The following is a 22,851-nucleotide window of genomic DNA, read 5'->3' as shown; positions in this document are numbered from 1 at the left end:
CTCCAATCTTTTCTCTCGGATTGGATGTTTGAAGAGACCTTTGTCAGTTTTTATAAATGACATCTTGAGGAGGTCTGTTTATGTCATTTTCCTTAAACTTAAGATGTGAAGTTGCTAAAAGACAGATATATGTGGTAGGTTTAAATGTGTCCTTTTTAAAGAATTGAAATGCCAACTGTTAATTTTTTTTTTTACCCCTCAGCATACATCCCCCCTTTTTAAACTTCAGTGTATTTTAAATCTACCAATGTGTTGGCGCTTTTTAGTATGCTCATAATTTTAGTTTTGCTTTTTTAAAAGATCATAGATTCATTTTATATAGAACAAGGTAAAACTTTATCCTCCTTTCAAACTTCATTTCTTTCAAGGTGGACATAAAGCAGTTAACATCCTTTTGAAACAGGAAATGAATGAATTTATATTTTTAAGAGGTATAGATAGGCTGCCAAAACTTAAAGTGTCTATAATTGACATTTCTTACTTAAGAAATAATTATACTATGTTTCAGTACCAGAAGTTTCCTTTAGAGGCTCTTGTTTTTATATTGTTGCTCTTTGATCTCATAGAAGTTAAGGTATAGAATAATTTGAATAATTGTCCCAAATGCCACCTAAGCATTTCAGTCAGTATACTTGTATTTACTATGCTGCTTCTTTCAGATCACGCAAAAGGTTTTAAATTAATGCTTTCTGCTCCATCTATTGCATAAGCAATACTATAATAGTAATAAAATCAAGAAAAGTCACCCAAATAGCCACAAGATTGTTGTGAGGTGATCTTACTTCTTTCCCTGTTCTGTACCTTACCATATTCTTATATTTGTCCTATAATTGTGAATAAAGACAGTTTTCTATTTTTTATCAAACTGTATCGTCTATTATTAAAATTGTTTTCATTTCATTTGCTATAGAATTCTCTTAGGTTAATGGGACCTTAATCTACCTAGTCTTTTGCCTGTTTTACATTTAGATTGTTCCTAATTTTTCACCATTTTAAATGGCATTGCTGAGCAAACCTCTTTGTGTAAATTTTAAGATATTTTCCTCTATATTTCTTTTGGAAAAATCCCCTAGAGTGGGCTTACCTAGATCAAAGGCTATAAACACTTCAGTAGCCAAATTGCTTTTCAAAAAGGTTATTCCAGTTTATATTGCCACCAGAAAAATGTGCTTCAAAATTTCTCTAATGGGTTAAGCCCCTAAGTGTTCTCATTAAAGTGTGCCTCTGAAGGTGTCTGACTTGATTAGTTTTTGCCTAAACTAATAGGCTATTTTAAATTCCGTTTTCCAAGATGTAGATGAATCTGAATCCATTTTCTGGACATTAAAATCAGCTGAAGGAAATTGGGAGAATTTTTACCTACTTAAGTGAGCAATTATATCTTTGTTGATTGTATTGTATGTGTTGCTATCAGTTAAGTACAGAGCTTAATGTTTTACATTGGAATGGTTGCTCATGCAAGTTTTCCTTAGTACATGTTTCTTCTGGTAGCACATATCAGAGGATTTTCTTCTAAGAAAGAACATCAGAAACATTTTTAGAGAGAAAGCTGTAATACTTAACTTTACTCTGAACAGAGATGAATAGCCTTTGTCACTTTGTGCATTTCTGATTTTTTAAGTACAATATAGAAACATAGATCTATGTTATAGATCTAGGTTTTAAAATATTAGCACCTTTCTAGTGTTTCTTAGGTTTTCAATTGAAGGTAAGATGACTTTGTATACACATAGTGTGTTACTAGTCCTGTGTTCTTCCCATTTGTCTTTAAAAGCATTCTTTGGCAATAACTACTGCATTGTGTATATGCTTGGCAGGTAGTCTGTTAAATAGAATAGGCTAGGATTGTCAGGATGTGACCTTCTTAACTAATGTTCCAGTATAAACTTAAAAAAGTTGTTTTAAAGCAAAATTCTATAAGACATTTAAAAAATCTTAATTTATAAATAGGAGTCAGTGATGAGTCATGGGTAAGTTCTAACTCAGTAACTACTGGTGGAGCTAGTAGTTAAGCATGTATGTATAATCTTGAATTAAATAGTCCAGCTCATTTTTCAGTTTAAATAATTTACTTTCTGTAAATTTTTGCTGATAAACTTAAATCTCTGTCTTTTTGTATATTTCTGGGGGAAGTTTTTTTTTCATGTCTGTTTTGTTTGTTGTGGCTTAGGTGTGATTTTTTTTTCCAGGTATTTTGGTTTTCTTAACATTTGAAATGGAAGGGAAAAAAATGAAAACTGATGACTTAATTAATGAAGCAGTTGTGAAATACATTTTCTCTGCATTTAAATTTGCTAGGTGTGTCAGGATTTTATGAAGATAATCTAAATATTTGATTCATGAGTAGAACAATTGCTTCACTTAAATATTTAAAGTTTATGTTGGTGCTTAAACATTTGTATCATGTTTCCTTTGTTCTGAATTTAAGAAAATGTATTTAATTTTCTTCTTAACCAATTCATCTTATTGCTGCCAGACAGAGATGAAGGTAATTGTAAATATAACAGTTTTAGTGAAAGTCATTTCAAATTTGTGTATAGATTATATTTTAGTGAGTAGGCAAGGTAAAGCTTTACCTCCTCTCCTAGTACTCTGGTAACATTAGAACCTTGGGCTTCCCTGGTGACTCAGACAGTGGAGAATCTGCCTGCAATGCTTTTGAGAACAGATAATCTTCCATTGTTTCTCTTCTGTACCTCTACTGCTGATTGCAGGTGGACAGTTTGAACTAAGGAGTATCCGTTTAGTACATTAGTTTCATTCTGGAGGGTAGAGGCCAGTTTTCTAGAGGAAGAAGAATCTCTAAATGATCTAATGTTGAGACAAAATAACAGTAGCAGTAATTCTGTGTTATTCTTTTAGAGTGAAGGAGAAAAGTGGTCTAGAGGAAGGGTATTAAATGCATTCAGCGTCTGTTGTTAGTCTTCATTCAAAGAGAATGCATTGATTTCTTTTTCATAATGACAGAGGAAAAGGTTAATGGACAGAAAGTTGGTAAAATGTGAGAGCCTTGAAACTGTGGCTTAGTAGTTACAATGTCTCTTTGTTCTGTGTAAAAGGGGACTTTACAGTTTTGCAGTGTTTTCCCTTTATGGCTTCTTTATAAAAGTAGGTAAATGTTTTCGGAGGTTTTAGTTTTTGTAACTTGAAAATGCTTATTTATTAACTGATAATGTATATTAACTTTTTTGACTGAATCTGATTTTCAGTGTTTGTATATCATTAGAAAAAAAAAATGAACTCAAAACATTATGGTTAGTACTGTTTTGGAGAAGCGAACAGATCTTTCTATCCTTATACCCATTTTTTTCCTCCACAAATAAGCATCTTGGTTACTTCCCCTACTCGCATGTTTTTTGTAAGTACGTAATTTCTTCGCAGAACTTAGTATATTGACTACTCTTTACTTCCTGAGACTCCTCCCCTAAGTTTAGTGATATGCCTGGGCTTCCTTCTGTTTCTGATCTCTACCCTTGCTGTTTCCTCATTACAGTCGTTAAGTATTGGAATTTCATAGAATTCTGACTCTTAACACTCTTCTCACTCTACACTTCTTGGATAATCTCCAGTCCCATGTCATCAGTTAGCATCTTTATATATTAATGGTTCTGAGATTAGTGTCTTAAATACAGATTTTTTGTTTGCACTTAAGACTCCTGTTCACCGAACTCTCCACGAATGTTTCTTCCACACCTGTGAAAAACTCATCAAAGCTCAGTGGCTTATTTTATCCTCCCCAACCGTGTCCTTCAAGTCCTTTTACCCCTACTTTCACAATAAATGTGCGGTGGTATTACCATCCATGTCAGAACCTGGGTGTCACTCTGAGTCTTCCTTCTCTTCTTCCCCAGTTAGCCACAACTTCCCATTGATTTAAAATCCATAGTAACTCTGGAATTAATCCATTTTTTCTTCACTGTTATAGCACTCGTGACAGTTTGGTTTCTTAGTAAGATTACTAAAACAGCATCCTGACCGATCTTCACATTTAGTTTTGGCTCTCTATAATACATTTTTCACTGTTCATTCACGTCTGTCTCTGCTTTAAATTCTATAGTGATTTTTTATTGCCTTTTGAATTTTTTACCAGCTGATTCTGTCCTAAGGATTCTGAGGTAGTTACCCAACAACCTTAAGAGGGGGAAGTATTGTTACCTTCATTTAACAAGTGAAATGATTTAGAAACACTTCCTATTAATAATTTGTCTAGGGTTGCCTTAGCTGGTGAGTGGCTAGCATACTTTGAACTGAAGTTTGCCATATCAAAGTCCCTTTTAACCACCCAGCCATGTGACTTCCTAGGCTAACCCCTGCTTACTAATGCATCTCCCCACCACCACCCTGACACCATTCTGACCTATTAGCAGTCCCTCCTAAGACAAACTCAAAGCCTGTTGCCTGAGGGAATTCCCTGGTGGTGGTTAGAGCTCTGTACTTCAAGGGCAGGGGGCCATGGGTTCCGTCCCTGGTTAGAGAACTAAGAATCTGCATGCCATGAGGTTCAGCCAAGAACAACAACAACTTGCCAGAGTTTAAAGACAAACGTTTTCAAAGACGTATTTCTGACAGTTTTTTGGAACATGCCTAAAAAGATATAGAACATTTTAGCATCCCTAGGATGTAAGAAGATAAAAGATTGAAATATAGGAAAAATTAAGGTCATTTTCCATGTATGGTTAGTTTTGAATTTCATAGCTGTTGAATTCCTCACATATAATAAAAGCATGAGACCTGGTTGTATAAGAGGAAGATTAGGCAAAGTGTGAATGCACTTCATCTGAGCGATTTAAAATGCTAAAAACCTCCTTAAATAGATGTTAGCCATAACCTTGTGTTCATTTTTGCTTCCAGGTGTATAAAGAATCTACCTGTGAACCCAAGTCATATAAGCTTTTGAGTAAGTTACAGATAGGTAAATAGGCTGCATGTAATCTTTTATATCAAATATTGTATCATCAAAAAAGTTAAATACTTCAGCTAATCTTGTCTAGATTAGCTGGACATTCCAGTTGTAGAACGTTTCCATCACTCCAAAAAGATTCTTTGAGTGTTTTTAAACAGGTCTCATTTCCATCCCCAGTCCTGGGTAACCAACCAATAGCCTGCTCTCTTCTCTGTAGATTTGTTCTTTCTCAGCATTTGATATAAATGGAATCATTAAATACGTGGTCTTTTGAGTTTGGCTTCTTTCACCTAGGTTGTTTTTGTGAGGTATATCCATGTTGCAATGTCTGTCATTAGCCTGGTCCTTCCCTCTCTTCTTTTGCCTTTTCTTTTTTTCCCTTCTTGTTTTCTCCACCCCCCCCTTTTTTTTAATCTAAGTGGAATCAGTGTTTATCCTTTGGTGTCTTACCCATTTCACTTAGCATAATGTCTTCAAGGTTCATTCATCTAGTAGCATATATGATAATCTCACTCCTTTTCAAGGCAATAATATTCCATTGTATGTATGTTTATCACATTTTTGTTTTTTTATCCATCCACGGCCATTGGGTTGTTTCTACCTTTTGGCTATTGTGTAATGCTGGTATAAACATTGTAAATGTCTGTTCTAGTTCTTGCTTTCAAATACTTTGGGTATATACCCAGAAGTGGAATTGCTGGATCATAAGTAATCCTATATTTAGCTTTTTGAGGAGCTGCCGAACTTTTCCATAGAGGCTGCACTATTTTATATTCCTACCACCAATGCAGAAGGGTTCCAGAATTGGTATCTCATTCTGGTTTTGATTTGCATTTCTTAATGATTAGTGATGTTGAGCATCTTTTCATGTGCTTATTGGCCATGCTTGGGTATACCGTCTTTGGAAATAACATCTATTCACGTCCTTTGCCTATTTTTGGATTAAATTGTTTGTTGAGTTGTAGGAGTTCTTTATATATTCTAGATATTAAGTATTTATATCTTTTGCCATGTGTTTCCTCCTAGGAGTTTTGTAGTTTTAGCTCTTATGTTTAGGTCTTTGATCCATTTTCAGTTAATTTTTGCACATGGTATAAGGTAAAGGGTTCAGCTTCATTCTTATGCATGGATATTCTATTTTCTTGGCACCATTTGTTGAAAAGACTGTCCTTTCTCCCATTGAACTGTCTTCGCTTGCTGCTGCTGCTGCTGCTGCTAAGTCACTTCAGTCATGTCCGACTCTGCAACCCCATAGACGGCAGCCCACCAGGTTCCCCCGTCCCTGGGATTCTCCAGGCAAGAACACCGGAGTGGGTTGCCATGTCCTTCTCCAATGCATGAAAGTGAAAAGTGAAAGTGAAGATGCGACCCCATGGACTGCAGCCTACTAGGCTCTTCCGTCCGTGGGATTTTTCCAGGCAAGAGTACTGGAGTGGGTTGCCATTGCCTTCTTTGAATGAACATTGGGATTGTTTCCAATTTTCAGCTAATCTGAATAATGCTGCTATGAACATTTATGTGTAAGTTTTTGTGTGACATACATGTTTGTTTCTCTTAAGTAGAAACCTAGAACTGGAATTACTGGGTCATGTGATAGCTGCATGTTTAACTTTGTAAGAAATGGTTTAACTGTATTCCTAAGTTTCTGTTGTGTTCTGTGTTCCCATCAGGAATGTGTGTTTTTCTCTTTAACCTTGCCAACACTTGATACAGTAGTAAGTCTTTTTAAATTTAACTGTTCTAGTAGACATGAAGTGGCATCTCTTCGTGGGGTTAATTTACATTTCCTAAATGACAAATGTTGAATGCTACCTACTGTTTCTCTGGCTTTAGCCTCCTGTCGTCCCAATTCTCACTCCCCTTTTCCCCACCACACTTAGTCTTAAGCTTATCAAGACCTCACTCCCAATACTTCCTCTTTCTTTTCCTTTGCTTCAGTTCCCTCTTCAGTTTTCTTCCTAGTATTCTTAGCTTTTAGTCTTGGAGCAGTTCTACCATTTATATACTCTGCTTTTAAACCTAAGCCACCGAATGCAACCAGAGAAAGTCACAAAATTTTTTGTTTTGATACCACTGTGAGTTTTTCTGTAGCTTTTTACTTTGATTTAGTTTCAAACTTACATAGAAGCTGCATGAACAGTACAAAAAGGTCCCATTCCCTCTTGATAGATTCTCAGTTATTTGTTATGCTTTTTTCCATCTGCTTTATCATATTGTCTTTCTCTCTCTGTGTAATATAGGCATGTATATATTTTCTTTCCTGAGTCATTTGAGAGTAAAGCTGGAGACTTACCCTGGTTACATAGCTATTAAGTGGTAAAGTGGGGAATTAAATTCAGATCTCTTTTTTTGGTCTCCTTTGTATCTGGCACATATTTGGTGATCTGAGAATGCTTCTTGAATTGATCAATGGCTACACCTTACCTGTTAGAATCTGTATATATCTTGTCTCCTTTTGGGGTTTTAAAAGTATAGCTGCTTGGACTTTGACTCGCTGGATTCAGATCCTTGTTTTACCACTTACTTACTAGCTGTTTGAAATTAAAAGACGCTTACTCCTTGGAAGGAAAGTTATGACCAACCTTGATAATATATTGAAAAGCAGAGACATTACTTTGCCAACAAAGGTCCGTCTAGTCAAGGCTATGGTTTTTCCCGTGGTCATGTATGGATGTGAGAGTTGGACTGTGAAGAAAGCTGATCGCCGAAGAATTGATGCTTTTGAACTGTGGTGTTGGAGAAGACTCTTGAGAGTCCCTTGTACCGCAAGGAGATCCAACCAGTCCATTCTAGAGGAGATCAATCCTGGGTGTTCATTGGAGGGACTGATGCTAAAGCTGAAACTGCAATACTTTGGCCACCTCATGCGATGAGTTGACTCACTGGAAAAGACTCTGATGCTGGGAAAGGTTGGGGGCGGGAGGAGAAGGGGACGAAGGAGAATGAGATGGCTGGATGGCATCACCGACTCTGTGGACATGAGATTGAGTGAACTCTGGGAGTTGGTGATGGACAGGGAGGCCTGGTGTGCTGTGATTCATGGGGTCGCGGAGAGTCGGACACGACTGAGCGACTGAACTGACCTGAGCAAGTTCCATAATCTCACCAAGCCTCAGTTCTCTCATTTCTGAATTGGAGATGATAATAGTGCTACTTGTAAGGGATATTATTGTGAAGATTGGAGGAGACATTGCAGGTATAGAATTTATCCATGGACCCTTCTCATTTCTGTTCTCTTGTCTTACTACTCTGATTTAGCTACAAGCTTCTGGTTTGTCCTGGCCCATGATCTTTTACTGGCAGAGTTGATGAGACATCTAAGTGAATTTCTAGACAGTTAGCAAAGAGAGACCTTTTAGGAGAAAGGTCTGGGCTAGAGTCATGATTTGAAGACATTTGCATAGAGCTGCTAGTTAGCGCTTTGAAACTTGAACTTTGTACATAAGAAGACAAATTGCAGGTGATGAGATACTGAGATACAGGTCCAGGACCCACACACCTTTGGACATTTCAGTTTTCAAGTATTTTTTTTCCTGGCTTCTCAACTTTTGAAATATTTCAGAAATACCGACTTTTTGGCATCCATAAAAATGCAGAGTCACATACCTGGAAGTAGTATAGAAATTTCAGGTAGTCTGATATTTCTGCCCATTTCCTGCACCCTTTCCAAAGGTACTTTTTTTTTTTCAATAAAATATTCTGTCTTGTTAGATCACATATCCTAGGTTTTGATTCAGAAGATAACGGTCATCATAAGTGTGACCCCATTTAACAAGTAGGAGGAAGAGAAATCATCAAAGGAATTAATTCCAAAGTAAGATTTCATTAATGTTGTATTGTCTTTTTAGTCAGTAAGATGTCAGGCACTACTCAACCTGAAATCAGAGGAAGTGTAAATGATAATGAGAGAAAATGTAAAAAAAATCACAAGAATCTGTGATTAATCTAGATGTTTAATTGCTGATTTGTATATGATTAAACTCCAAGCCATACTTTATCCTTTTAATAATTTGGATAATTTTCTCAGAATTACTATCTCTTTGAAGGAAATGGGTTGCCAGGACCTCTTGTCTGATTCCTTTTACAGAATGAGTTCCATGTAGATAAAAATTTTAATATTATTCTTTATGGTGCTGTCTTCCTATGAAAATCAGGAGTAAAATATTCTAGAAAAAGCACAGAACCTTGCTGATTTGTCACCAATATCCTTGGTTTGGTTGTCTCTAATAAGGAACAGATTCTGGGGCTTTTCCTGGTGGTTCAGTGGTTAGGACACCTACACTTGCACTGCAAGGAGCTGGGGTTCAGTCCCTGCCTGGTTAGGGAACTGAGATCATGCATGCCTTGTGGTACAGCCAAAAACAAAGAAACAGTCCCAATTATAGGTATCTCTTAATACCTCTCTCTAACTGTGAGTGTTAGAATTTTACATTCTAGAATTTAAAATTTTACTGTCTGATACAGTGAGGAAGCTTACTTCTCAAGACCAAATCAATTGCAGTGATTATTCAGTTGACATTTTGGGGTGGAAGCTGTTTTATATTTTCAGTACCATAATTCTTAAAATGAGAGTGTTCCATAAATTGAGAATGTGTGTTAATAAAGAGAGAACAATATCCTGGCTTGCTGCTTGTGTTTGCTTGGTTTCACATTTATGGTCCATCTTAAGACAAAAACAGGGGCTTCCCAGGTGGTGCTAGTGGTCAAGAACCTGCCTGTCAATGCCGGAGACATAAGTGACTCTGGTTTGATCCTTGGAGCGGAAGATTCCCTGGAGGAGGAAATGGCAAATCACTTGAGTAGTCCTGCTTGGAGAATCCCATGGATGGGGAGCCTGGCAGGCTATGGTCCATGGAGTCGCAAAGAGTTGGATACGACTGAAGTGACTTAGCACAAGGACAAAACAAATATATATTTGAATAACATAGAAACAAATATATTTCATACTAACCAGAAATCTTGCATGTAAAATGAGTCTAAAGTGGTTTTCAGTTTTTTGTGTTTTTTTTAAGCCGAGGGGAAGGAAACTTGAGTGTTTATTAACAGGAAAAAGAATTCTTTTGTATTGCAGGTAAAATACTTTTTTCATTACCTGTCATTTGTTAGACCTAGCTCCTTAAATAGTTAGAAGAGATAAAAAGGTATTAAGTAATGTTCAAAGTACATAGGTAGCAAGATAATTGCACCCCAGAGCTTCTGTAAGGTGTTAGCCACAGCTGAGCATTTTTAAATGATCATAATCCCAGGAGGTCTAATTATTTCATAATTCACATTTGCTTAATTGGAATGTGTATGTTGAATGGACATTCCATCTTTTCAAGGGAAACCTTTATTGCATAGTTAGTTGGTTTTAGAAGTTTAGAAAAAGCAGGGAAAGAAACCACATTAACCACAGAAATTATTCTCTGCAAAATACACCCACCTTGGAATAATACTGGCATAATGGCATAATTTGTTCTATGAAATCAGACATTTGTATACCTGTCGTGTGTGTATACTAAGTCGCTTCAGCCGTGTCCGACTCTTTGAGACTCTATGGACTGTAGCCCACCAGGGCTCCTCTGTCCATGGGATTCTCCAAGCAAGAATGCTGGAATGGGTTGCCATTCCTTCTTCAGGGGATCTTCATGACCCAGGGATTGAACTCACGTCTCCTGTGTCTCCTATATTACAGGTGAATCCTTTACCACTGAGCCACTCACTGGGGAAGTCCCACATGTCGCATATGTTACCTTTTTTATTTAAAAAACAAAACAGAAAAGCTCATAAAATCCTTAGTTGTTTATGAGAAGTAGACATGTTGAAGGACTTGTTTTGTCTCTTCCATTAGTACAGGAGGGTAACACTGATAGTATTCTCACGTGGTTTGGTTCTCACCCTCTGGAAAGGATTGAGTCAGAGTGTGTGATGCCACGGTGCTTTTTTCTCTCTAAAAATTGGGGTGCCTGTATCTTTTCGAATTTTTGTTTATATATGTATATATCCTGTATAGAGTAGAGTTGCTGGGTCATAGGATAGTTCTATTTTTAGTTGTTTGAGAAACCACATGTTTTCCACAGTGGCTGCATCAATTTACATACCCACCAACAGTGTGTGTATGAGGGTTCCCTTTTCTCCACATCCTCTCCAGCATTTGTTGTGTCCTTTTTGTTTGATGATGGCCATTCCTGTTGACAGGTATAAGGTGATAATCTCATTGTGCTTTTGATTTGTGTTTGTCTGGTGATTAGTTGTATTGAGCATTTTTTCGTGTGCCTGTTGGCCATCTGCATTTCCTCTTTGAAAAAATATGTATTCAAATCTTCTGCCCATTTTTTAATCTGGTTGTTTGTTTTTTTAATGTTGAGCGTATGAACTGTTTATATCATTTGCAAATATTTTCTCCCATTCAGTACTCTGTCTTTTCATTTGGTCGGTGGTTATTTTTCGTTCGCTATCCATAAAAGCTTTTAAGTTGAATTAGGTCCCACTTGTTTATTTCTGCTTTTATTTCCTTTGTCTTAGGGGATGGATTAAAAAAAATTGCTACAGTTTAGGTCAGACTGTTCTGACTATGAGGAAAACTCAAGACTTTTTAAACTTGCTTATCTCTTGAAATTTTGAATCATACTTTCTTTGGTCTTGGGTTTTCCTAGTGACTCAGAGAATCCACCTGCTAATGCAGGAGATGCAGGTTCAATCCCCAAGTCAGGAGGATCCTCTGGAGAAGAAAATGGTAACCCACTCCAGTATTACTTCCTGGAAAGTCCCGTGGACAGAGGAGCCTGGTGGGCTACAGTCCATGGAGTTGCAAAGAGTTGGACACAACTTAGTGACTAAACAACAAAAACAGCAAATCCTTGCTTGGTTTTTGATTCTATATGACTTAAAACCAGGTTCTTGGGATTTTTAACTTGCTGGCAGTATTTTGAGGCTAATATTGAAACTAGTTGGACTTCATCCAGCAGATGTGAGACAAATAAGGAGCTGTTATAAGGCCCATTGTTGATGAAGTAGAAACAATTTCAGCTGAATGCTAAATGGCTTCAAAGAGTATGGTGCCTAGCAGTTTATTTTGTGTTTTATAACTGCACATAGAAAAGTCTGATCTTGGAATGGCATGTATCCTAATAGGAACTTAAAATTATCTAAATGATCTCTATGTATTACTGAAACAAGATCCAATGCATATTCGTGTGTTGATTTCTAAGTAGTTTTAAAGTTAATATGCTGCTTTTTTTCTTAATTTAGGGAGACTTGAAAATTACTGGTGGTTTTTTCAGCTTTTGAAGTAGTGAAAAGATACACGTAGGATATTTTAATGGTGTGGAAAAGGGACTACTTTGATTTTACTTGAAAGGGAAAGTTGCTCAGTCATGTCTGACTCTTTGCAGCCCCATGGTCTAATACATAATGCAGCCCATGGAATTCTCCAGGCCAGAATACTGGAGTGGATAGCCTTTCCCTTCTCCAGGGGATCTTCCCAATGCAGGGATCAAACCCACGTCTCCTGCACTGCAGGAGGGAAGCCCTTCATTTTACTTACGTGTAGTAATAATGTCTTTCTTAAATGACCTATGGGTTACATTAAATTCTTGAATATCATACAAACTAGGAAGTTTTAAACACAGACTTGTCATCTGGCATACTATTTTTAGATTGTCATAGATTAATCTGCTGGCTGTTTAATGGCCTGGAAAGGGGAAAGGAACTAATTTAAACTGGATTAATGTGTTCTACACTGTTAAAGCATTCCCAGATTCTAAAAATTAATTTGATTTTTACATGGGTGATTGGATTTCGTATAATTGATATATAAGAGTTCAGGGTTTGTTTTTGTGATGTGGGTGAATGCAAGTCAAGTGTTAATCCGTTATATAAATATTTGAGTGCCTAGAACACCTGTTCTATGTAGGTGTGCCAAATACTAGAAATACAGAGGTTAGAAAGACAGATGGCTCCTAAAATGTATCGTTATCAAGATATAGTGGACTGAATTACATGGTTTAACTTTGACCACAAAAGTGACTTGTGTATTAACATGTCTTGGAGCCTTTTTTCGTTTCTTTCTATAGCACTCCCTTTCTCTTCAGAGTTTGGACCTGTATAGTACAGAAGAGCTAAGGGAAATATGGCAAATACAGATAAAGGTTCATGATTTTTCATGTCCTATATTAGGGGTTTGCTAGAAATTCAGATGAAGACCAAGTTGATCTGACTTAATAAGGCCTCTAAAGTGAGCTGCATTTTCTGACTCGTGTATGTGTTACAGTCTCCTTGGCAGTTTAGGTTAAGAGTTGATTTAGAAGCCATGAAATTAAAAGACGCTTGCTCCTTGGAAGGAAAGTTATGACCAACCTTGATAGTATATTAAAAAGCAGAGACATTACTTTGCCAACCAAGGTCCGTCTAGTCAAGGCAATGGTTTTTCCCGTGGTCATGTATGGATGTGAGAGTTGGACTGTGAAGAAGGCTGACTGCCGAAGAATCGATGCTTTTGAACTGTGGTGTTGGAGAAGACTCTTGAGAGTCCCTTATACTGCAAGGAGATCCACCCAGTCCATTCTAGAGGAGATCAATCCTGGATGTTCATTGGAGGGACTGATGCTAAGCTGAAACTGCAATACTTTGGCCACCTCATGCGACGAGTTGACTCACTGGAAAAGACTCTGATGCTGGGAAAGGTTGGGGGCGGGAGGAGAAGGGGACGACCGAGAATGAGATGGCTGGATGGCATCACCGACTCTGTGGACATGAGTTTGAGTGAACTCCGGGAGTTGGTGATGGACAGGGAGGCCTGGCGTGCTGTGATTCATGGGGTCGCGGAGAGTCGGACACGACTGAGCGACTGAACTGAACTGAACTGAACTGAGGTGATACCTGAAAATTTGCTCCCTGTCCTCCAAAATACATAGGTATACATACAGACGCCCATGTGCACATCCCATATTTAAGCTAGAGATTTTAGGTTTAAAATTGGATTAAATTTTTAGGTTTGAGTTGGTCATATTTCATTCACAATGTGAGTTGTTCTGATCCTTTTATTATAACAGTGTTTACCTGCAGCATTAAGGGAATTGGAGTTTTGAATTGAGGTCAGAGGAAAAGTTTGTAGAGCTAGCAGATAGGTTTGGTATGGGAGAGTATTTGACACATGCTATCTGAGAAAAAGGGAGAGAAGGCAGGGTTTGGGATAAAATAATTTTGTCTGTTTTGTAGTTGGGTAGAATCCATACGGCCCGCTCTGGTGTTCTTGCCTGGAGAATCCCAGGGATGGGGAGCCTGGTGGGCTTCCGTCTATGGGGTCACACAGAGTCGGACACAACTGAAGTAACTTAGCAGCAGCAGCAGAATCCATACGAGGGTTAGATCCCGGGGTGGGGAAGATCCCCTGGAGAAGGCAATGGCTACCCACTCCAGTATTCTCACCTGGGAAATCCCATGGACAGAGGAGCATGGTGCTCTGCAGTCCCTGGGGTCACAAAGAGTCACGCACAATTTAGCGACTAAACAACAACAGTTCTGTTGTTCAGTTGCCTTTTTTTTAAACAAGGTAGTGTTTGGTGCTATGTCAAAGATTAATCTGATACAGAGTTTGCCAGAAAGAAGGCCACGGTTCAGTAACAGTGCTCCTGACTTGGGATTAGCTTAAGTACCAGTGAGTATTCTACCAGTTAGGTTGCTCATAACTGACAGAGGGTGTATCCAGATTAGTATCGGAGACTAAAATTCATCCCTTCTTCTTTGTCCTGACCCTTCAGTTTTCCCTTCAGTTCTGGCCTTTGTCTCTTTTAGGCTGTGAGCGAGGTGATGTGTTTTTCTGTTCCTTTTCGAGATGAACTGTTTGTGACATTTCCTACTACAGAGACTACTGTTCTGGGCCTCCTGACAAGTAAAACAAAAATGGAGTATGGGCATAGATTGCAAATAATGATTGTATAGTTAAAGCTGTACTCTTAACAGCTCTTGCCATCTTACAGAGACTGACTCTTACAGTTAGTAAAAGACAGTTGAAGATAAGTTCAAGTGAGGGAGAGTGTGTTAAGCCATTGAAGAGAAAGGGGAACATGAAGTCAGTGAAGTGGTATGTTGCTGTCAGGATTTTCTTCTTTCTTGCCTATTTTCCTTTGTCTTTTTTTTCCCTCCCCTTTCCTCCTTTTTTTCCCTCCCTCTCTTTATTCTGTGGATTTACACCACTGAAATGTTGTGTATTATCCATTTATACCTTGGCCTCTCAGTGATTAACATTCTCTTGTCTTTTCCAGGTGCTCTGTAGTCAGTGTGGCATTGTCCGCTTATTGTGGGCAGTGCAAGATTTGCTTGGGTGGGACGTTTGTTTTATTAACAGTATTTCCCTTGTAGGTTACTGATCACTGATTATCTCTTGGCTTTGGTAATGCTTTGCTACCTGGCATACCCAGAAATTAACTTAATTAGGAATTTTTAGCAAGGACACACCCACTACTGCATATCCAAATGAAGAATAGCTGTGCTTTCTTGGAAAAGTTTGGCTCTTTAACTGCATAGAGTAACAGGGTTGAAAAGAGGGAGACATTCACTTGAATCTTTAGCTCTCACACCGATGTTTTAAACGAGAGCACTGCTGCTTATAGTTGATTAAAATGGATAGTCACAAATCAGTTTAGACTGCTGTTGGGTTGGATTTGAGTGTACAGAGATGGCTATAGGAAATGATGGTTCTCTTGTTGTTCGGTATCTGGTTGAATTCCTTTAGAACATCAGGTCCAAATATTTTTCTCAGGTTTAATTTTGAAATTATAGAAAATTGCATTAATAATACAAATAAATCCCATCTACCCCCTGGCAAGATTCACTCATTGGTAACATTTTGCTACATTTGGGCTATCATTTTATTTTTTTCTGAACTTTTTGAGAAGTTCCGTGCGTCCTGTCCCTTTACCATGTAGTACTTAAAGACGTGTATTATCTAAGAACATCATTCTTATAGTTTCAAGGACATTCCAGTTATCAAGGAAATTGATACAGTACATTTCTGTAATACACAGCCCACATTCAGATTTCTCTAGTTTCCTCAGTAATGTTCTATTTTTTTTTTTTTTTGAGGAAAAAGATTCATTTATGTAACATGTCTATAGTTTACAGAGGCCTTTCATTTACATAATCTCGCTTTACTCTCAGAATGATTTGCAAAGTAGAACACTTTGTCACATTTCACAAGTAAGGAATTGCTGCTTAGAAAAATGCTATCACCTGTGGCCATGCTTCCTTTGTGGGTTTTTGGGGCACCACCTTCTTTAGCCATTTTTTCCCTCCTCCTCTCTTTTTTCTCTCTTGGGAAAGGCTTTTTCTTTAGTGAAAGTGTTAAGTTGCTCAGTTGCATCCGACTCAGCGACCCCATGGAAATCTCCAGGCAAGAAACTGGAGTGGGTACCTCACCTTAAAATAAATGCTAACAGGCCTTTCCTCTTCTGCTGGTACCCTCTCATTAGGTGGCCTCATCCACTCTCATGTTTAGCCATCACACGTAACTGACAGCTGCCAAATCTACAATGCAAGTAATGTTCTTTAATAATTTTTTTCCAGTCTAGGATCCAATCTTCAATCATTATTGACTTGTCATGTCTCTAGTTTCCTTCAATCAGAACCCTATCCTTAGCCTGTCTTTGTCTTTTATGACCTGACACTTCTGAAGAGTGACAGACCATTTATTTACGGAATCTCCCTTGATTGGGGTCTGTCTGATGTGTCCTTGTGATTTTATGTAGGAGGTGTCGCAGTGATTGGATGTAGGAGGTGAGCAGGAATGCTGCGTTACTGCATGTGATTCTCAGGGCCTCTCATCAGGAGGAGTGTGTCCACTTGTCCTCTTTGCAGTGATACCAGCTTTGATCTTCCCATTAGTGTGGGAAAGTTACTGTTTTCCTTTCTCCAGTAAGCAATTTCTGGGGAGATACCTTGAGATTTAATATATGCTCTTCATCATCAAACTATGATCCTCAAAAAATTTTAACATTCTTTGGCAGTTTTGCCAGAATCTATCATTAGTATGGTGGTTGACGTTCAAATCTTTGTTTGCACCAACCCAGTAGTATAGGAGGAAGTCTGTTCCAGCTGTTGGGTTCCTTGGCTTTATAAATATTTTGTGTTGAACTGGAATTTCTCTTCTGAGACTTAGACACATTATTTCAAACTTTGTAGTTTTATGCCACTTGTGAGATAAGCCCGCTGTTTTCTTCTTTGTAACAGCCCCTCAGAATGCATTCCACTTTTGTCTTTTCTCTCAGTCACTACTCCCATTTCTAACAGTGATTTCTTGTGAGAGAGAGCAATCCTGAATGTATAACCATACTGTTGGTTTCCTGCTAACATTCGTTTATCAATATCATAGATCTAGCACCAAATCCAGATACCAGCTCCAGATATGGTTTATATCAGTTCCAGATGTGGTTTATTCAATACAGTAGATTGCTGTTGTTTATAATCTAGCTTGAGCACGAAGTTTTGGAGTCAGATAAATCTGGATTCAAGTCCTGTCTCTGCCACTTATTAGCTCTGTCCTCTCCAGCAAGTTCGTAACGTCTCTGAACTACAGTTCTATAATCTGAAAGGAGTTGGTAATAATTGCAGCTACCTTTTAGGGGGGAATGAGGATTACATGTGCATGTAAAATTATGGGAATGGTGCCTGTTGCACTGTAATCACTCATCAGGTGTTTTTTGTTATTATATAGAAAGGATGCTTCTATTTTTACACCCAAGATTGGTGCAGTTTATTTTTAACTGTTGTTTTTTATTGTTCAGTTCAGTCGCTCATTCATGTCCGACTCTTTGCGACCCCATGAATCACAGCATGCCAGGCCTCCCTGTCCATCACCAACTCCCAGAATCTACTCAGACTCATGTCCATCAAGTCAGTGATGCCATCCAGCCATCTCATCCTCTGTCGTCCCCTTCTCCTCCTGCCCCCAATCCCTCCCAGCCTCACGGTATTTTCCAGTGAGTCAACTCTTCACATGAGGTGGCCAAAGTATTGGAGTTTCAGCTTTATCATCAGTCCTTCCAATGAACACCCAGGACTGATCTCCTTTAGGATGGACTGGTTGGACCTCCTTGCAGTCCAAGGGACTCTCAAGAGTCTTCTCCAACACCGCAGTTCAAAAGCATCAATTCTTCAGCGCTCAGCTTTCTTCACAGTCCAACTCTCACATCCATACATGACCACTGGAAAAACCATCGCCTTAACTAGGATGGACCTTTGTTGGCAAAGTAATGTCTTTGCTTTTTAATATGCTATCTAGGCTGGTCATAACTTTCCTTCTAAGGAGTAAGCCTCTTTTAATTTCATGGCTGCAGTCAGCATCTGCAGTGATTTTGGAGCCCCCCCACCCCAAAAATCTGACACTGTTTCCACTGTTTCTCCATCTACTTCCCATGAAGTGATGGAACCAGATGCCGTGATCTTAGTTTTCTGAATGTTGAGCTTTAAGCCAGCTTTTTCACTCTCCTCTTTCACTTTCATCAAGAGGTTTTTTAGTTCCTCTTCACTTTCTGCCATAAGGGTGGTGTCATCTGCATGTATGAGGTTATTGATATTTATCCCAGCAATCTTGATTCCAGCTTGTGCTTCTTCCAGTGCAGTGTTCCTCATGATGTACTCTGCATAGAAGTTAAATAAGCAGGGTGGCAATATTCAGCCTTGACTACTCCTTTTCCATTTGGAACCAGTCCGTTGTTCCATGTCCAGTTCTAACTGTTGCTTCCTGACCTGCATATAGGTTTCTCAAGAGGCAGGTCAGGTGGTCTGGGATTCCCATCTCTTTCAGAATGTTCCACAGTTTATTGTGATCCACACAGTCAAAGGCTTTGGCATAGTCAGTAAAGCAGAAATAGATGTTTTTCTGGAACTCTCTTGCTTTTTCCCATGATCCAGCGGATGTTGGCAATTTGATCTCTGGTGCCTCTGCCTTTTCTAAAACCAGCTTGAACAACTGGAAGTTCGCGGTTCGCATATTGCTGAAGCCTGGCTTGGAGAATTTTGAGCATGACTTTGAGCGTGTGAGATGAGTGCAGTGAGTAGTTTGAGCATTCTTTAGCATTGCCTTTCTTTGGGATTGGAATGAAGACTGACTGTTTCCAGTCCTGTGGCCACTGCTGAGTTTTCCCAATTTGCTGCATATTGAGTGCAGCACTTTCACAGCATCATCTTTCAGGATTTGAAATGGCTCAAGTGGAATTCCATCACCTCCACTAGCTTTGTTCGTAGTGATGCTTCCTAAGGCCCACTGGACTTCTCATTCCAGGATGTCTGGCTCTAGGTGAGTGATCACACCATCGTGATTATCTGGGTCGTGAAGCTCTTTTTTGTACAGTTCTTCTGTGTATTCTTGCCACCTCTTCTTAATATCTTCTGTTAGGTTTATACAATTTATGTCCTTTATCAAGCCCATCTTTGCATGAAATGTTCCCTTGATATCTCTAATTTTCTTGAAGAGCTCTCTAGTCTGTCCCATTCTATTGTTTTCCTCTATTTTCTTTGCATTGATCGCTGAGGAAGGCTTTCTTATCTCTCCTTGCTATTCTTTGGAACTCTGCATTCAAATGGGAATATCTTTCCTGTTCTCCTTTGCTTTTCACTTTATTTCTTTTCACAGCTATTTGTTTTTTATTGTAGACTCATTTAAATCTATGGTGAAAAATGAGAAAGTTTTAAAAAGTGCTACTGAAGCACAGTTAGACTCTTGAATAAATATTTTAACTTACGTGAATATTATTCTATCAGTGACAACCTTGATAAAGTTTAGAGTCATGTCTTAAATTATTTATATGTCCATTATAAGTAGATTATAAAGAAACAAACATTTGAGTTATTTTAACTGAATCCTAAAACCTTTAGCCTTTTATTGCATAGCAAATACACAGTTTTTCAGCATTAAATAATATTTTAAAAATTAGCCAGTGAATTTTGAGTGTTTGTATGCTATTTCTTACGGCATTTTAAAACCATGTTATTAATATAAATAGTAAATTTACTTTGTGAAATCCTAAAACTTTTCCTAAAATTTACTATAGAAACTGAGTTTATTAATACACACATTTTTGGGGAGCATAGTTATCCAGGTATTTTAGAACATACTGATTGAATGCAGTTTTATTTTTCAGATAAGCTGTCTAGAACACTTGAAGAATCTGTTTCAATAATGATACTATAGGAATTTGAGTCTGTGGGGAAATGTGCTGTAACCCTTCATTGTAATGTTAGAAGTATGGCTCCTCTTTCTGTCACAAGAGGACCAAAAGTCTTATTCTCCTTAGTCACAGGGTTCCCAGGAATATTCTTGGTACACTCAGGGCAACTCATTGACTGTCTCTTTATAAAAAAAGTTCTTTCATTGGTGTTTATTTATGCTAAAGAAATAAGCTAAACTTTAGGAAAAAAAGACCTAGTGTTGCTTGCTTTGGGTATAAATGATTATAAAAGGTAGAAAAATCTATATGTTACAGTTCCATATTGTTCTATTATATACATTAGTGTCAGATACCAAGTGAAATGTTATTCTTAATTTTACATTGCAACCCTTTTTATGTAGCTGTAAGAGTGAAATACTCCTTAAACTTTTAGACAATTAAAGTGTGCATAGTTAATTTGAACTGTCTCAACTCTCTTTCATGTTAAATGTGTTACAGGAATGAATCTGAAGTCTGCTGCAATAAAACACTGAAGGCTTTAAAATGTTTTCTTGCATAAAACTCAAACTTTAAGTAGCTGCTTATGAGGATAGGGAAGGGAGGAAGCTAATGTCTGTCTCAAGATACAGGACAGCTGTTTGCTCATCAACCTCAACTGTGTGAGTAGACTTAAGCCTGTAACACTGTGTACTTAGGCATAATAATAACTTACAGTTTTTTAATCTAAAGTACTTAAAGATACGCTTAATTCAGCATGATGAGGTATTTTTTAGGGTCTACTTTTTTCTGGTGGGTAGAATGTTGAGGGTGGAGTGGGTGATAGGTTTTTATTTATAAAATATTTTCAAGAATAAAACTTAACAACTAAGTATCGTTAGTGACCATGCATCTTTTTTCATTATTATTGTGAAGCAAAAGAAGAAAATTCTGTAGATCACTCTATTTTATAGTTGATTTCATCCTTTTAAAATTAATATTTTAATCAATCATAAAATTATTTTGGAAGTATGATGTTAGCTATTAATTTAGAAGTAGCTCTTGGAAATAGTAAATTGTAATTAATAATTTTTATAATAGCTTTGTTTAATCAGAGAGTGTATACTTCAAAATAAAGGAACTCTAGTTTACTGAATGCAGTTAGAAGTCTTTTACACTTGCAAACTTTGGTTTTAAAAGTGCCTTAATATAAATACCTGTGGAAGGAAGATTCTCCTTTTTCTCTTACTAAAAGCTATCACCTTAAGAATCATTTTGGGATAGAGGGGTCTGACTTTTTTTGTGCTTCCTTTTTTGTTTTTGTTTTGGGTTTTTTCCTTCTCCTTCATGGATTTAGGAGTAAGACTCTTAATTGAATGTTTCCCACAGTAGAGAAATGCACGGTTTTATAGAAAAGATAATTAAAATATAAGACATTGCCGAGCAGTGTGATAAGATTACAGTGTGATAAGTAGGTTAAAATTTATCATGTCTTAGGGAAGTATGAAATAAAAGAAATGCTGTTTGCAGTAAGATGAGCTTACTTTCTCTTTCACATCAGAATGTGTTGACTGAAGGAAAATAAAAATTGATTTTAGAATCAGTGAGTGAGAATGCTCTTAGAAAGCATAATGAAGAACATGTAGTGAGTATGGATATTCTTATGAAAGTAGTCAAAGAGTACATGCCCGAAATGAAGAGAGGAATATGGGTACATTCAAAAGTAGTTAAAAAACTTGGAAGTTTCAGTCTGGTTGATTTTTTTTTTTTCTTTTCTGGGCTGGGTCAGTAAATGGACAGTAGTGTATGAATGCCCAGGGGTTACCTTAGTCCTAATTTTTCAGTAGCTTTAACAAAATCGTGTTTAATGATGACAGGTCTCACTTTAGTGAGATTTTAAGGTCTATAATATGAGGTTTAACTCTCCAGTTTACAGTCATTTGGTATTTCCCCTGTAGAGGGTGAGTTTAATTTGGTACTATTTTGTGCAATACTCTAGCACTCTATGCTCTTCTCTTTAATTAGTGTTTCTTTATTGTCGAATAAAGAAAATGTAGGTGAAGGAAGTCTTTAGTACATACTTAGTGAGAGTTTGATTGATTGATTGACTTTTTTAGTGAAGGATAATTGCTTTACAGAATTTTGTTATTTGCTGTCAAACCTCAACATGAATCAGCCATAGGTCAAAGTTTGATTTTTAAAGATGAAATTAGGCAGAAAGGACACACGGTAGGAAACAAGAGAAGTTTGTATATAATAAGTATGGAGGATTTGGGGGAAACTGTATGCCAGTAGTTTGGTCCTGTTTCCATTTCTCCTTCTATCACTCTGAGATGATTCTTTGTGTCTGTGTTATTCTTCTGCTGAGCAGGTAGAGCAGAGTGCTGAGAAGCTAATTAAGTTTCCTGGGCTAGGAAGTGCTTGCAGGAGAGTGTGAGCACCATTCATAAACTCTGCTTCTGCTCTGTCCTTGGCCTGCCCTGCCCTTAGCACACCACATAGGCTTCTTGTTGATCTTGCTCTCACTTCTGTGACAGAGTTTTGCCTAGATCATGTGTACATTTTAACTTCTTGTGTTGTTGTGGCTTGCAATATGCAGTAACTTGGGAGTTCGGAGTTACACTGAAAGCCATGTATCATGGTTAAGGGCCCAGGATGTACAGTCAGGCTGCCTGATTCAGATCCTAATGTAATAGTGAACAAATGACTTAAACCTTTCTGTGACTCGCTTTTCTAATCTGTAAAATAGATACAGTAATAATTTGTTACTTGATATGGAGTCTTGTGAGGTTTCAGTGAGTCATCGATACTTGCAAATTATTGCTT

At 37.7% G+C, this 22,851-nt stretch overlaps 1 protein-coding gene across 10 annotated transcripts in view; it reads left to right on the top strand.

The window, feature by feature from the left end:
* ZFAND6 (zinc finger AN1-type containing 6) overlaps positions 1-22,851 on the top strand; it is a 56,087-nt gene that overhangs the window by 10,590 nt on the left and 22,646 nt on the right. For 3 of the 10 annotated variants that reach the window (XM_088829580.1, XM_088829582.1, XM_088829581.1), the window contains exon 2: positions 20,548-20,708. The exons of 6 other annotated variants lie outside the window; for them this stretch is intronic. The gene's annotated coding sequence lies outside the window, so the exon portion shown is untranslated. Of the gene's footprint in view, positions 1-13,764; positions 19,179-20,547; positions 20,709-22,851 lie in introns of those variants that run through there. One more of the 10 variants, XM_088829583.1, reaches the window with a different exon arrangement.

This window comes from Moschus berezovskii, chromosome 21, assembly GCF_049115385.1.
Source record: "Moschus berezovskii isolate FMDL1 chromosome 21, NW_MosBer_1.0, whole genome shotgun sequence".
Taxonomy (NCBI): domain Eukaryota; kingdom Metazoa; phylum Chordata; class Mammalia; order Artiodactyla; family Moschidae; genus Moschus; species Moschus berezovskii.
This window is presented reverse-complemented; position numbering and strand designations above follow the sequence as displayed.